At 43.3% G+C, this 16,469-nt stretch overlaps 1 long non-coding RNA gene across 1 annotated transcript; it reads right to left on the bottom strand.

The window, feature by feature from the left end:
- Window positions 1-708: 708 nt before the first annotated feature.
- On the bottom strand, window positions 709-16,149 carry LOC105535933. The gene is made up of 3 exons (XR_001005516.1): window positions 16,083-16,149; window positions 10,306-10,460; window positions 709-1,016 (listed from the first exon to the last, which is right to left on the bottom strand). It is a non-coding gene; the product is annotated as an uncharacterized LOC105535933 (long non-coding RNA).
- Between the last annotated feature and the right edge of the window lie 320 nt (window positions 16,150-16,469).

Below are 16,469 nucleotides of genomic sequence, written 5' to 3' on the forward strand. Positions count from 1 at the left end.
GTATTCAACCAAATGCCTTTTTGCCAGCATAAACTCTTTGCATTAATTTTCTGGCATCTGATATGCCTTTGAATATTCCCAAATACTTTCAAGGAGAAGCTATTTCTGCTCCTTGAGAAATCCTCCCCTGTACTCACACAAGAGTAGCTATAGCTGAGGGCCTCTTCTTTGTCACTGGGGACCATGCAAAGTGTCTCCTTCCCACCCCTCATCACATAAGATCAGTAGGTGGTTGGACATTGCCTGGGGCCAGACGTAGAAACTGACTTGCACAGCAGGCATGAGTGGGTACCACATGAGACACAGGAGCCTCATTCCGATGTCTCACCCCGTTAGCTGCTGCATCTAAAATCACCTTTCTCCTTGCATCGTGAGACTATCATTGTGACCTGGAGGTGGGTTCTGGGGACTTGTTCTATTGGTTCACTAAAAGTCCTTTTATTGGGATAAATGCATACTCCCATGGAAACATCTTATTACTTCAGCACAAAATAGGAGAGTGGAACAATAATGACATCAGAACTAAACAGGAGCAGCTAAAGCTATGCTGAAGGGTCAGGAAGGACCAACTTCCTTTCAGATACGTTCATACTTATCTTTTAAAAAGCTCATGTCATAATACAGGAGTATAGCAAATAGGGAAAGAGATTGCATGTAGCAAGTTCTACTCCTACCCAACCCCGATTAAGAGGCAAATGGCACCCACACATAGGTCCAAATATTTTAAAGTTATCGATCAAACTTACAAACTGCAAAATACAACATGTCCTTTTCTTCCACTTTGACAAATATACCTCCATGATGACTTGGACACCCAGAGCTGAATCTAGAATTTTCTTTTCCACTGGAGGTGTCAGCATGGGAAGACCCAGTCTTCAGCTCTGGAGAGGACACAGTTTACTGAGGGAGAATGGTCTAGAAGGTGACTGCAGACTCTTCATAGGCGCCTCTTCCTTGGGTTTCACGGATGCCTCACCCAGTGGTCTCTCTTGCCCAGGTCTAGGGGTGATACTGTCCTGGAAGATAGGATAATTGCAAGAAAGCCTGTGAGTAGCTGCCCAATCTATGGTTTATGCAAAAAATTGAATTCAGTGCATTCACACATATCACCAAGGTTGGAGGAATCCCAAAACCCTCCACAGAAGTGATTTGGCTAGGTGTTAAAGGATGGATAGACCTGAGAAGGAAGGCTTAGACCCCCAGGCAGGGAAGTGTTCTAGCAGTCTGGCTACCACAGGCATGGTGGGAAAGTGTAGTGGAATTCAGAATATAAGATGGAAAAGGAAGGTTGGAAAATGTGGTGGAGAGCCTGCGTTGCTCAACTGTGGGAGTGTTTTGAGCTGAACTGTGCCCCCTCCTAAGATACATATGTTGAAGTCCTAACCCCCAGTGCCTCAGAATGTAACCTTAATTGGAAATAGGGTTTTGCCAATGCCGTCAATTTAGAATGAGGTCCTTGGCAAGTGGGTTGGTGGGGGGTGAGGGTCGGGGGCTGGGTGGTTAATCCAATATTACTAGTGTCTTTGTAAAAAAGGGAAATTCAGACACAAGAACAGACACAAACACGGAGGACGCCATTCAAAGATAGAATGCGTTCACACGCCAAGGAACCCACAGGCTGCCAGCAAACCCCCAGAAAAGAGACCCGTGCAGGCCTCTCACAGCCTCAGAAGGAACCGACCCTGCCCACACCTTGATCTTAGCCTTGCAGCCTCCAGAGCTGTGAGATGATGAGTCTCTGTGGTTTAAACCACCAGGCTCTGGTGCTCTGTCACAGCAGCCCTAGCTGACTGACACAGGGAGTTTGCCTTTGTTCTCAAAGCATGGAGAACCATGAGAGGAACACAGAGGTGACTTGTGGAAGTCATTTTCTGGGATGATTAGTGTCGCAGGTGTGAATGAGTGGAGGGAGCATGGGTAGAGTCAGCAATGGTGTCTGGCTGGTCTCCCAGCGTCAGCGGTAGAAGGGTCCATGGCTCCCTGCAAGTGGAGGGATGTGAACGCCAGCCATGACCGGGGTGGTTCCTGTCTGCTCATTGCCCTCCACCATGACCGTGAGCACCCTGGCAAAGAGCAGAGCTGGCAATGATGGTGTTTATAGCAAGCATAAGGCCTTGGCAATGCAGAGCGGCTCACTGCACCAGCAGCATCACAGCCCCTGATCCCTTAGCCTACAATCGCCTTCTCTGTGGATGTGGTGATGGGAGTACCAAAAATCCTTCCATAAAGCAGGCCATTTAGGAGGGCCTCACCTCTTCAATAGCACAGGATTCAGGGCTGTCTTATTGCAAGGTCAGCACAATGAGAACGGAGTCTGGCAGAGAAGGGAGACACCACAATTTTATCTTACCTAAACTTGCACTGTCACAGGCTTACCATGAGGATTCAGGCTACTTGCCTCCACCCAGTGAGCAAATAACTTGGGTTGACTCCCAGTGCCTGTTGGAAAATCAACTTGGTTCTCTGACTTCACATGAATGCGGGTTCATCAAAGACTTTAAGAGGAGGGGATTATGTGAGGATGGGTGGTATGAGGAAAGAGTTTACAATACTCTCCTAAAGCCAGGGAAGAATCAGTAAGAATCGATTTCACAGCAAAAGCAACAGCAGCATTTGTAACATCCCCACCTAATGAGCATCTCTGACCTCCATCACTGTAACAGGCACCTGATATGGCAGAAATGTGATGATGCCTTGGGAACATAGGACTGAACATCTCAGGATTTGGAACAACCAAAATTTAATTCCAGCCCATGGAACATGACAATGCACATCGGCAAGGCTCCCTGCTGATCCCTGCTGCTCAGAGGCCAGGCCAAAAGGCACCAGTTTAAATGCTGGCCACGTGGCAGGCCAAAGAGCTCTGTGTGACCTCACATTGAAAATCAAATGCACATCCTTGAGTTGCTCTCTGCTTCTAACTCATGGCTACAATGAGTCATGTGGCACCCCAACACCCCAACAAAGCCAGAAACAGCTAGTCTTTGAGTCTTCCTCATGAAGAACAGAGCTCAGCAAAGTTTGGTGATCAACATGGACAAAGTCCCCATCATCCTGCAAGATTGGCATTATCCTCTTATTTCACACATGAGGCTCAGAGGAGCTATGTGACTTGCTTGAGTTAACATTTAAACTCAGGCCAATGGATTTTTTAAAGTGTATCTTTTCATTCTAATTTGCTTCTCTCTCCCTCTCTCTATCTCTCTCTCTCACACACACACACACACACACACACACACACACACATACTTCCTATGTTTACCCATATATTCTAATTTCCTTTCCTTTTCATTGTGTTTGGGCAAAACAGTATTCCTAAGCTTTAAATGGGTCTCATTCCTCTGGAGGTTGCTCTGTACTGAGATGTGCATCTTTACAAATTGAAACTGATCTTGAAATACTCAAAATACTGAACTCAAAATAGTTCAGTTCAAAGGTCTGTCAACATAAGAAAAAATAAGAAGACTCTAATTTTGCCCCATATCTAGGAGTGCCATAATTTTGTGTAGCATCAAAAAAATTAAGAGTGAAAATAGAACAAGGCTTAACTCTTGCAAATATTCACTCTTTGTACAGTAAAAAGCTTGTGGCTTGGTTCTTTGGGCAATTATGTCATTCCCCACAGGACTAACTGTCTGGTTCAAGTGCCGTTTTAAAGCTGAGGCTTTAGTAGATGTAAGCAGGTTTTAATTTCAAGGTAGCAAATTGTTAGAAATGATGAAATCAAAGCCAGCGTATGAAATATTAGGAGTATTTGTGCTTTAACGTATATAGCTTCAGTGTCAAGGAACAAAAGGCAGTGAGGGAGGATGACTCAGAAAATACATATTCTGAATAATCCTGACATCAGAGAGAGCTGACACGAAAATGCCTTTGATTACTCGAAGACAATTTGGGAAAATATCAGCTGTCTATTCTTGCCAGAATTGCAAAGGACTTTGAAAAGATCCTTTTGGGTGGAGTGGTATGAAGGGAAACAAAATCAGGGTGGGATGGTGAGTGAAGCTCTTCTAAGAAGCATTGCTGCAAAACGTCAGAGAGATGGAAAAGTAGTGAAGGAGAAGGTGGGGTTGAGAAAGGAGTCTTTTTTTTCTTTCTAACGAGTAATATTAGACCTTGGATTTTATGACTTCAAGTGAAATGTGGAAACCTAACTTCCATTTAGGCCTGTTTATGGTCCCATTTTTAAATGTCATCTTGAGTATCAAATAGTGTTATGTTGGTTTCACTCATCTAATATGGTTTCTAAAACTCACAGACAAAAGCCTAGTCTCATTTGTGTCTCTGTCTACCTGCCTTTTCCACGGTTCCTTCCTCCTTTCCGGTAACTCCAAGATTCTTCCTTTCAGCTTTTCCTTTCTGCTTGAAGAGCTGTCTTTAGCAATCATTCGGGGTAGGTCTTTTAGAGACAATTTTTTTTACTTGTCCTTTATAGGAAAAGGTCTTTATTTTCCTGAAGGATAATTTCAGTGGGTTTAGGCTTCATTGTTGACAATTCTTTTCTTTCAGTCCTTGAAAAATGCTGTACCACTTTCTTCCGACCTCTGTGGTTTCTGATGAGAAATCTGCTGTCATTTGAGTGGGTGTTTTCCTAAAAGCGATGTGTCATTTCTCTCTTTCTCTGCTTTTAAGAGCTTCTTCTGTGTCTTTGGATTTCAGAAGTGTAATTATGACATGTCTTGGCATGGATTTCTTTGGGTATATTCTATTTGGGATTTATTCAGCTTTTTGAACAAATCCCGAAATATGTAAACAAAGAAAGAGTATTCAAAGACATAACAGCAGAAAATTCCCCAAATTTGGCAAAACATTTAAAACTTTGTTTATGTAAACGAAATATATAAATCTTATGTCTCTGAATACTCTTTCAACCTCACGGTCTCCTCTCCTTCTGAGACTCCCAAAATATGAATGTTAGATCTTCTGTCAGAGTCCCACAGGTTCCTGAGGCTCTCTCCGTTTTCTTTTTTCTAATCTATTCTCTTTCTGTCATTCAGATGAAGTAAATCCTATTGCTCTGTCTTCAAGGCCACTGCCTGGCACACTGGCAGACTGCAGTTAGGGGAACCTGAATAGGATTGGTCTGTAGAATCATTGCTCATTTGAGGTTTATAGTCATGATTTAAGATGAAACCAGTCAGTCCGGTTGAACGATTGACAGTTTTAAAATCAAGTTCTGCTTGGACACAGACAGAAGGAAGAAAGGTACTTACACTAAAGCAGGTGAGGGTTTGGCAGGGATTCTAGTGGAGTAGAGGCTAGAGGGCATCAGGAAGTTGATTGTAATGACGGTCCACAGAGGGAGTGAAGGGATCGTCAAATGGAAGATCTCAGTGAAGTTTAAATTGCTTTGGAATTGAAAGAATAGGAGGCAACACTCATGTTTTGAATGCTCAGAGTTGAGATCTTATATATTGGTGAGCCTAAGATCCCAGATATGATGGAGGAGTGACTGGTGGAAGTGGGAAGGAGGAGAACATAGATGAAGAGGAAGGAGTGACAGAGAAGTAGATATCTGGCCGACCACAAGACCACCAATATAATTTATCTTCCAAATGGGGAGGCATGAGAATGAAAGTGGTGCCGACGATAATTACTCCAGGACAATAGGCCTAAGCTGGGACACTCCAAGAGAAACCATGACATATGGCCACCCTAGGCATCCATGAGGTTGGAAACACCAGTGTAGATGATGAACAGAATACAGATCAGGATCAGGATGGAGTGTGCATAAAGCCGTGGCTGGATCTAGTGTCTGAAATGACTGAGAAGGACCAGATAAGGAGACAGTGGCAATGACCAGGGCAGGGGATGGCAGAGGCCAGTGAGACACATCCTTGAGCATCAGGGACTTCTGGTTAGGAGAGAGGGAGAGGAAAGGTTAGGAAGGAACAATAAGAAAGAGGAAAAACCAACTCCATTTCCTGATCCTGATGTAGGCCGTGTGTGAGAAAAACATCCTGTGTCTGCAGTGACAGGGTGTTCCCAGAGAACAGCCAGGTGTCAAAAGGTGAGAGCAAAGATCAGAGGAGAACTTGACGGGGCACAGGGCAGAATCCTGGGGACATGCACTGTACTCAGGCTGGCCAGAAGATGGGGGTGGAAGGGAGGGATGCGCCATAGGGTCAGATGAGAACTTGCACAGGACTTGGGGGCATGACATTTGGAGGAGCACCCTCGGACGTCTATTGGGGATGGATGTAGATGGGGAGAGGGCATGTGGGCAACAGACAGGATTGATCAGTCTGAATGCTGAGCTCAGTCATGTGGCTACTATCACACTGAGGAGGAGCAAGGTGGTGTCCACCAGGAAAGCCCATGCTGTTGTGAAGGCTCAGGGTGATGAGTTCCAGAGTAATCCTGGCCTTCTTCGTGCCATCTCTTAACTCAGCATTTTTCTTTAAATTCTAAAGGGAAGCTACTTGAGGGTCTGAGGAGGGAGGAACACTTGTGTCCAGGAGGTTGAGGCTGCCGTGAGCAGTGATAGTGCCAGTGTACTCCAGCCTGGGCAACACGGCAAAACCTTGCCTCAATAATAATAACAATTATTATTCTAAGGTAATGCCCAGTTTCTGTTTTGTTCTCCAGGCATATTTTGGTTTCCCTTTAAGTGAGCTATGGTATCAAACATGTACTCCTTGCCCTCAGGCTTTATTTTCTTAGAATTTGGGGATTGAAGACTCACCTGTTACAGCAATATAACCAAAAAACACACTTTAAGTAAGTCTACAGGATGCCATTTGTCTGGCAGTCTGAATAAACCTGAGTGTTCTGAGAAACCTTTCCATCACCACCAGGCATGGAACTGCTACGGAGAAACTGCAAGATGGGAAAGTGTTCATTAACAAGACTTTAGCGGCCAGGTGCGGTGGCTCACGCCTGTAATCGCAGCACTTTGAGAGGCCGAGGCGGGTGGATCACGAGGTCAGGAGATCGAGACCATCCTGGCTAACACGGTGAAACCCTGTCTCTACTAAAAATACAAAAAATTCGCCTGGCTAGGTGGCGGGCACCTGTAGTCTCAGCTACTCGGGAGGCTGAGGCAGGAGAATGGCATGAACCCAGGAGGCGGAGCCTGCAGTGAGCCAAGATCGTGCCACCGCACTCCAGCCTGGGGACAGAGTGAGACTCCTCAAAAAAAAAAAAAAAAAAAGAACAAGACTTTAGCATGTCGAGCTGCACAAAATAAAGGAATATTGATGTCTTCCATCTAGTGCATCTCCCCAGAGAAAATCAGAATAAAGAAAACTGTCTCTTACTGGCTCCAGATAAAAATTTCCTGATTTCCCAAATCACATTTGAAGGGGACAAGGCAGGGTAAATTCTGTTGGTCCCATAACGTGGTCAGGACTTGGTGAGCAGACGGAAGGAAGGGGATGCAGTTTCCAGGAGGTGCTCCTCCCTGGCATCTGGCCTGTGTGAATGGCAGCCTCTCAGACAATGGTTGTGAACAAATCTAGTTTAGGATGCTGGTCTCAAAACACATCAGTTTCTACCTGTCTGTCCTCCCTAAGTCATTGAAGACAGTCATTATTAGACAGATTTCTAAATCCTGAGTGTTCTTCTAACCTTGTGAAAAAAGAGTTATATAAAACTGGAAGCTGTTTAAGAACAACAAGAGTTATTTTAGCTGACTTTTAAAATTTGTCTTCATGTTTATTTAATTGTTTTATTATACTTTAAGTTCGAGGGTACATGTGCACAACGTGCAGGTTTGTTACATGTGTATACATGTGCCATGTTGGTGTGCTGCACCCATCAACTCGTCATCTACATTAGGTATTTCTCTTAATGCTATCCCCCGGCTCCCCCAACCCCACGACAGGCCCCGGTGTGTGATGTTTCAAAAAGCCCTCCATCATTTCCCTGTTAGTTGCTCCCACCTCCTAAGCCTGCTCAGTCTTTGTGACAGCTGCTGATAGATTGTCCCTACAGACAGTTTAGTTAGCAACTGCAGATTGTAGGTGGCACTCGTCCTTCCAAATACTTCAGTTGTCCAGCCATATACACCAGCATCATTCTGCAGTGCATGAATGAGGTCATAGCAAGTCTAAAGTTGCCTGTTACCTGGGCATCCACTTCAATACGCATGTGATCCTATTGCTCTGAGGAGGTGTCAGGCATTGGGAATTCAGAGATGGAACACGCAGCCCCCATTCCCACCCTGTGGTGAAGGCACACACCTGCTTTGTGGTCCCTGTCATTAGTGTCTTTCTGAGACCCAATTTTAATGACCACATGGAATTCCATAGCTTGTCTATCTAATTTCCAGTGTCCTCCTTTTTAAACTGTAGTCTAGCTACACTTATCTGCTTACATGGTTCCATCTCTATTATATTTCATCTATCCAACCCTTTTGTATAAGAGGCAGGATATGAATGAATTCAATGTAAACAGATATTTCCAATACAACTTGATAGCTGCTATAATAAATGAATGCCTGGAGAGATTTCAGAATCCTGGGGACTTGCACTGGACTCAGGCTGGAGATAACGGAATGCCTTCCCTAACGATTTGATATAAATGAATAATTGTGTGTAAAGAGTCAACTCTTGAAGACATGCTTCCATGTTGCAGTAGCTGGGAGCACTTCTGTATGGGTGATGTATACGATCAAGGCAAGCAAATGGCAAGGTGGGAGTCTGGACTGGAGGACAGAGCTCTGATCACAATCAGCCCTAAACGCCATTGCTAGAAAATGTAAGTATTGTCCAAGGGTGGAGGGCAGTCACTGAAAAGATGCCATGCAGAAGGGTGGCATCACCAGATCTGCACCGTGGGAAGATCCTTGACATCGAAGGCGAAAGGAAAGAGAGAACGATTCATTTGCTATTGCAGAGATCACTTAAGAATTCATGCTGTACTCTGTACTTCCACTGCAGGTAGTGGTGGGGTAGGTAATTGGGACCAGCCTCAATTGGGATTGGGATCCCACTCCAAGGAATGCACCCTGGGTTTCTCAGACACATACCAGGGAGTGGAACTGCAGTGGGTCCTGAAGGCAGTGGCGTTACTATGATCCACTCCAAACTAAGAACCACCTAGTGTCCCCCAAGTGACAAATGGGGAAAAAAGCATGCTCTGTATTAATGCCGTGGAACCCTACACAACAATGACTGTGATTCACTGCATAGATGAATCTCAAACTCGTAACTGTGAATGAAAAAATAAAATGAAATGAAAATCAAGGAAGAGAATACATACTGCTCACAGAGAGGGAACTTCAGGGCATGTGTCTCAGAGAAGACACTAGGAGAAAAGTAAGGAAGTGATCACTCTTCAACTGGGCTAGGGATTGTCTTCAGAAGGAGGAAGAGGATGCTACCCAGAAGAGAAAACTCAGAACCTTCCAGAATTCGAGGAATGTTCTTTTGCTTGACCTGAGGACTGGTTACTTGGCTGTTTCTGATATACTATGAGGTTGGTGGGAAAAAAAACAAACCAAAAGAAAAAAAAAAACATGATTACATTTGCACCAACCTAATATATATGTGAATTTTGTGCTATTTTCTTGAGTGTTTTATTTCATGATTATTGTAAATGGTTTTTTTAAATGTGAATGGTAAGAAAGCGTGGGAACGTGTAATAAGGTAATAAAGTGAGATATTTTAGCAAGAGAATCTGTAGAGTTGGGTGAGTGACTGACGGAATCCAGAGGCTGGGGAGCAGCACCTAGAATCACCCCCAACTGTGTTGTTGAATAGCAGGTGGGATGGTGGCTTTACTCACCACATACGAGTTATGTGTGTAAAGGGTCAGCTTTAGGAGCAAGACTAGTGGGCTCAAACAGAGGAAATCATGAGTTAAGTTTTAGACTTGTCTAGATCCAGATGTTCAAGTCTACTAAGCAACTGGATACTGGCCTAGGGCTTGAAACAAAAGTATGGTTTGGAGTTTTTGACTTGAGAGGCATCAGCATTGGCAATCAACATAAGACATCAAGAATGCAGATGGCTAAAAAGAGTGTGTGTGTGTCTAGATTTATTAATAGAAAAAATACATAAAATCAACATAAAAAGCTCTTGAAGAACTTCTGGAGTTTAAACTTCTAGTTTGTAGTGAAATGGTGGAGACAAAAACAATATATTACAGAGCTAGAAATAAAGGATCAAAGTGAAAGAGAAGAACAAAACAGCTGCTTTTGAAGGTCCCTAAAGGGAAAGAGAGGGGAGGAGAGGTGCCTGTGAAGGGACCTGAGTTCTCAGGAGAGTTCCTTCTGGTCTGTGTTTAGCTATGGCAGTTGCTGTTCCTACCGGGCAGAGAAGATAATGATGCAGAAGGGGCAGGAAGAGATGGAATCCAAACCTCAGGTGTTGGCACTCCTCTTGAATAGGGAGAGAAACACCCTCACTGCAGAGAGAGGAACAGCAGCTGGGATCGCCAGTGCAAGAGCCAGAAATGGGATCCTAAACCTCTCTGGCTGATTTTAGATGGCTGCAGAAGCGCAGAAGGTAGAAGTCCTAAGAGATAAAATCAACAACTTAAACGACCTTGAGCAACTTCGCTCCCTTCCAATCTCAAGTCTGTGTACTTTCAACATTACAATTTATGCAAGTTGCCACTTTGTAAGGGAAATGATTATTTGGGAAAAGAAATAGTGTAGCATCCATGGTGACCTAATTGGTGTTTCTAAAATCCAAATAATTTAAGTTTTGCAAAACACTAGTGTGGTCAAAGAACAAATATGCACTGTAAAAAGCAGCAGATTTCACTTTAAATATGAAATATTAAAAGAAGAAATGAACAGCATTGCATCTGCCCGCCCTTTCTTTCCTTCTTTCTTTCTCTTTCTTTTTTCTTTCTTTTTTCTTTCTTTCTTTGTTTCTTTCTTTCTTTCTTTCTTTTCTTTCTTTCTTCTTTTTCTTTTTCCTTCCTTCCTTCCTTCCTTTCTTCCTTCCTTCCTTTTTCTTCCTTTCTTTATCTTTCATTTCATTTCTTTTTTTATTTAGAAAGCACGCATTGTTCCAAATTTTCCCTTGAAATCTATTCTCAGGTTTGCAGTTGACATGTACAGAAAAAGGAATTGATAACCTCATGAGAAAATGGAAAAAGAAAGCAGATGCTTATTAATGTCTCACAGCACTGCTGTCCCCAAATTAATTAGACCAGGAAGCTTGTAGGCTGACAGCTTATCTACCTTTTAATTCTGACCGGGGCAAGTCTGAAATTCCTTTGAGAGAACAGGAGCGAGGGTGCCACTGAATGTATTACAAATGACCTGCCGTTTGATGTGTGACCAAAATCACTGTCAATTTTTTACTCACCTTGGATGAATTGTGTTGCAGACAAGACACATGCATTTAATTACCGGAAGTTTGGAATCTAGGGATAAATTTTCATGCATTCATTTGCCACGATTTTGAAAAACAAAAACAAAGCAAAAACTCTAGTACTAAAAAACAGTTTAGAAACCAAAATGAATCACGTTTTCAGAAAACAGACCCACTGGATGGTAGAATTAAAGGTTATTTTAATTTGCTTCTTTATGCTTTTAATTATTATATAATTTTCTTTTTCAGCAAGTATTATTACTTCTATAATGGAAAGAAAGAAAAAGAAAGCAGCTACAGTAGCCACATTCTGGATTGCCTTCCACTCAACCGACCCAGTCAGATGCCCCACTGGTCCTCTCAGATGCTTGCACACCTGTGTTCCAGCCAGCAGGGGTGCTGTTTTCCTATCCTCGTAGAGCTGCAGAATGCTGACATGCATCTACTTTGCTGGACTCACAAGCACGGACTTCAGCAGCTGAATGGTGCTTCGTGTGAAGGATATTAGCACAGAGGTGTGCAGTGGGCAGAAGGGCCCTTCACACGGCCAGAGCCTCCTGCCAGCTGAGGACACCAGATGAGTTGGTAAGAAAGCCCATGCCACATCTGAAGCCCTGATGGTGCCAGGATGATGTTCCCCAGGACTCGCCACCTGCCCTTCCTACATCTGGCTGGAGCATAGCAGACACTTATCTGAACATATCCAGCTTACATGGGTGAAGGACTTGAAGGACTATGCTAACGGCGTTCACAGTCTGGGTATATTTCCACATCAGTACCCAGGAAGCCCTCAATTTAGGCTTCCCAAGAGCTGGTTGTGCTTTTGCTAAACCCACTTATGCTGCTTCTACCTGATATTTGTATTAATTCATATAAGCCAATAATAGTGGTAATAAATACTAAATGAGTGCTTACTGCATGCAAGGCTAGCAAAATTCATTTAATGCTCATAACAATTCTACTATGTACGTACTATTATTGCTTTTTTTTCAGACGTAGCACATCTGAAAGTAACATTCCTAATTTCACATGGGGTGCCAGGTTCAGAACCCAAGCGGTCTGGTTTGAGCTCCCCCCCAAAACACCAGGGAGAACGGTGTTAAAGCAGTTAGGCTGTGTTGCATTCTTCCTTCTATTAAGGGAGGGTGAAGGGATGGTCCTAGAGGAAATAAATTAAGGCATAATTCTGGGCTTTGGGGGAGAAAGACTAATAATATTTGCTTGGAGAATATCTATTTGTGGAATGCATCAAGCAAGCTATACATGGCTTACAACTGCTTGTAAAATCAATTTACGTTCATTCAGCATGGCTCCTGGGCAGAGGTCACACAGGACTCTCCTCTGGAGAGTACCAGATGAACTCATAACTTACGCTTCCCTCCGTTATGTACTACAATTGTTTTTGCATCTCCTGCAGCTTCCTGTTAATTCTTTTAATCTTCTTACCATTCAGGTGAACAGTTCAGCAAATGTCTGCCTTCACTGCCTCCCTCCTTCCCACCCTGCTCTCTGCAAATCCTGTCCCCATCCCCCTAGTCCTTAGGTCCAAAGTCTGTTTTTAGGTCCGTAAGATTTCTAAAAGTTCTGCTGGCTCCTGGGCCTCTCCACAGGCTGCTTCTGTCCAAGATGGTGATGCTCTTGGCCTCTTGCCCCACACCAAAATTGGCAGATGTTCCAAAGTAACAAGCAGCCCATTAAAGCTCCCCTTCATGCCATGCACTCCTCTCTGATGTGGGCTCTGAGGAAGTGGCTCCTGTGAGCTGCCTCTATGGCTCTTCAGGGCATTTCAACAGCTTCTTACATTTTATCTGGCTTTTTCAGTGGCTCTAGGCAAGAACTTGGCCTGCTACAAACTAGTTCATCGCATTCAGAAGCAGTTCAACTCCTATATTTCAATTTGGAAAAACAAAAATAAAAAAGAAGTGACTTACCTACTATAGTACTTCTACATGTTTTAGGCTCCGCAAATGCGAATGCATTTCATTTTCAGTTTGATTTTTTGTTGTTGTTGATACAAAGTTATTGTTCTTGTTTTGAAAAACTCACATGATCTTATTGTCCCTAAAAATAGACAATTACTCTAAGGAGTCACGAATTGGTAGGGCTGGAAGGAAACTTGGGGAAATTTAATAAAATGTTCTCATTTTTAAGGTAAGAACTGATGGGCCTAAAAGACAGAAAACTGAAGCATGATAAAACCTCAAATGTTTCTTCTGCTTCTCTAGCTTTCAAGTTCTTTTCTCTCTCTTCATGTCTTATGACTTCAAATATTTGAAAAAAATAGTTCATATGGGTCGTGAATGAAGTCATCATGTGACTTAGCAAAATGGAGGGTGAAATACCAAATAGAATGTCCCTGTACCTCTGGGCTATTTTGCACATGCTGTTGTCCAGACATCCCTGGGATGGCCAGACAGAGTTGCCACTGAGCACCCCCACCTGCAGGTATTTGTTTACACAAGAGATCTTCTAACCTATAAGTTTAAAGAAAATCAAAGGTGCTAAAGGCAGCCAGCATTCTGCAGCTCTTGGACTTGGAAGCAGGACGGGGGGCCCAAGCCCACAAAAATGTGTTGTGTGCGCTGGGCCTACCTAAGCCCCTGTGCTGGGGAATACGAAAAAGTGTTCTAGACTAGACTAAAAGAAACAGGAAAGAAAGGCACCATCTTCTTCTCCTCCCTCCCTTACTTCCTACATCTAATTCACCCCCAAGTCTCATTGGTTTTAATTGCAAAATATATCTCAGGTTCACCCACTTTTTCCCAGTACCACTGCTGCAACCCCAGATCCATCCTTCTTTATCTCATGCCTGAACTGTTGCAGTAGCCACCTAATGGCCTTCCTGCTTCCATTCCTGTTCCCCTTCAAATTATTCTTTTCCCACATTACGCTTTTCCAACATATCTACAGTCTTGCTACACCCTCGCTTAAATCTGTCAGAATATACTTTGCATATGGGATATCCTCTGAGTTCACACCTTGGTCCACCCATCCCCATTCATGCCCATCTCATGCCACTGTCCCTGCAGAACGCCTGCATTGTGTGCCTGCCATGCCCGCCTGTTCTGTGCCTTCTGCATGCTCTTTTCCACTTCAGCATATTTTCTCTAACGAAAAGCCCTGCACCCACTCCAAAAGCACTCATGTGCATGGCTTCCTCCATAGCCTACCAGTCTCCGTGTAACTATCAGCTTCTCAGGATGCCATCCTCGACCCTCCCATTGTCTCTGTTATTGACATGGCCCATTTTCTTCAGAGCCTGTCCCACACTCCTATTCCTTAACTTTACATTCTGTCTACGCCATTCATGCTTCATGATGTCAGGATCGTGTCCATTTTATCGCCTCCTGTGACAAAAGCCCCCTATCGCCTGGCGTGCACTAGGCACTCTCTAACGGAATGCGCTTATGGTTCAATCCATGCAGGAAGACATGGTAGGATATGTTCTTCACTTCCAGAGTTGATTGGACTGGGTAAAGTGTTCTTCCAGAAATACTGTTCAAAGGGCTGGAATGACTAGCCAAAAGATGGAAGCAACCCAAGTGTCCATCGACAGATGGGTGGAGAAGCAAAATGCGGTCTGTTCATACAATGGAATATTATTCAGCCCTTAAAAAGATGGAAATTCTGACATATGCTATGTAACGTGGATAAACCTTGAGGACATTATGCTCAGTGAAATAAGCCAGTCACCAAATGACAACTGTATGATGCCACTCATATGAGAAAAGTCAAATTCATAGAGACAGAAAGTAGAAGGGTAGTTTCCAGGGGCTGAGGGCAGTGGGGAAGCAGGTGGTTAGTATCTAGCAGACATAGAATTTCAGTCTTGCGAGGTGAAAGCATTCTGGGGATTGGTTGCACAGGAGTGTGTATATACTTCACACTGCTCAACTGTACGTTTAAAAAATGGTTAAGATGGTAAATTCTACATCATGTGTATTTTAGTTATAAGTGATGAATGACATAAAAACAGACATTCTACATATTACATGTTTGTAAGAATATAGGAAAAGATATAGGTCTCCTGATCTGGAGAAGGAAGACTGAAGAAGGATGAAAGGAATCTTAAACACTTTATTTATACTGCCTATATTGTCTGATGATTACAGTTTGTTTGTTCACGTTCTTATAAAAAAGTCTTCAATAAAGCCACAGATCCCATGAAAAAGCAGCAGAGGCACAAGTGAAATCAGGTTGTAAATGCGTTCCTTTTACTCTCTTACCAATAGACACACTCACAGCTAATTTTTCATAACAGACCATGTCACAACACTGGATAGGTTCTCTTGGCCTAAAAAAATGCCTATTTTGGTCACATATTATTTGGGCATCACATTTTATCCACATCTTCATGAATTTCTCACAGGAGGAGGAGGGCTCATGTGAGCTCCTAGTGCCCTGTGGTTACTGGAAAGTGAAGCCCTAACAGCCACCTTCCTCTGCCTCCATCTATTTGAGATCTCAGTAAGATTGGCAGTGTCTCTACACTGGGAACATCACTTTCCACTTGATTGATATTTTTGAAGCATGAAGAGAAAAGGAGAAGAGTATAAAACATGAGTGAGGATGTGTGCGTATGTGTGTGTGTGAGAGAGAGAGAGACTAAATCGTAAGTGTCCAGGGAAAAGCTTAATGCTGGAAGAACAGAGTAATGAAGCTGAGCTCCCCCTCTCTCTCATTAGCTTTATTGATTTGCAGTTGACACACCATAAAGTTCACCTTTGTAAAGTGTATGATTCAACAGTTTTGAGTATATTTACAAAGCTGTGCAATTATCGCTGCTCTCTAATTTTAGAACAACTTCATTACCTTGTACCAGGAGAAAACCTCTACCCATTAGCAGCAGCCCCTCCTTCCACTGCACTTTGCCTCCTCCAGCCCCAGCAATCCCTGCTCCACTGTCTGAGAATTTGAATCCTCTCGTATCTCATAAAAGTGGCTTTTGTGACTAGCTTCTCTTGCTTTTTGGCTATGATAAATAATGTTTCTATTAATATCCATTTACAGGTTTTTGCATGGATGTGTGTTTTCATTTCTCTTGCATGTATACTTAGCAGTGGAATTGCTGAGTCATATGGTTACTGTGTTTACCATTGTGAGAATCTGACCAACTCTTTTCTAAACAAAGTGGCTTTTTTTTTTTTTTTTTTTTTGAGACGGAATCTGGCTCTGTCACCCAGGCTGGAGTGCAGTGGC

The sequence above is a fragment of the Mandrillus leucophaeus genome, unplaced genomic scaffold, assembly GCF_000951045.1.
Source record: "Mandrillus leucophaeus isolate KB7577 unplaced genomic scaffold, Mleu.le_1.0 Scaffold152, whole genome shotgun sequence".
Lineage (NCBI taxonomy): Eukaryota > Metazoa > Chordata > Mammalia > Primates > Cercopithecidae > Mandrillus > Mandrillus leucophaeus.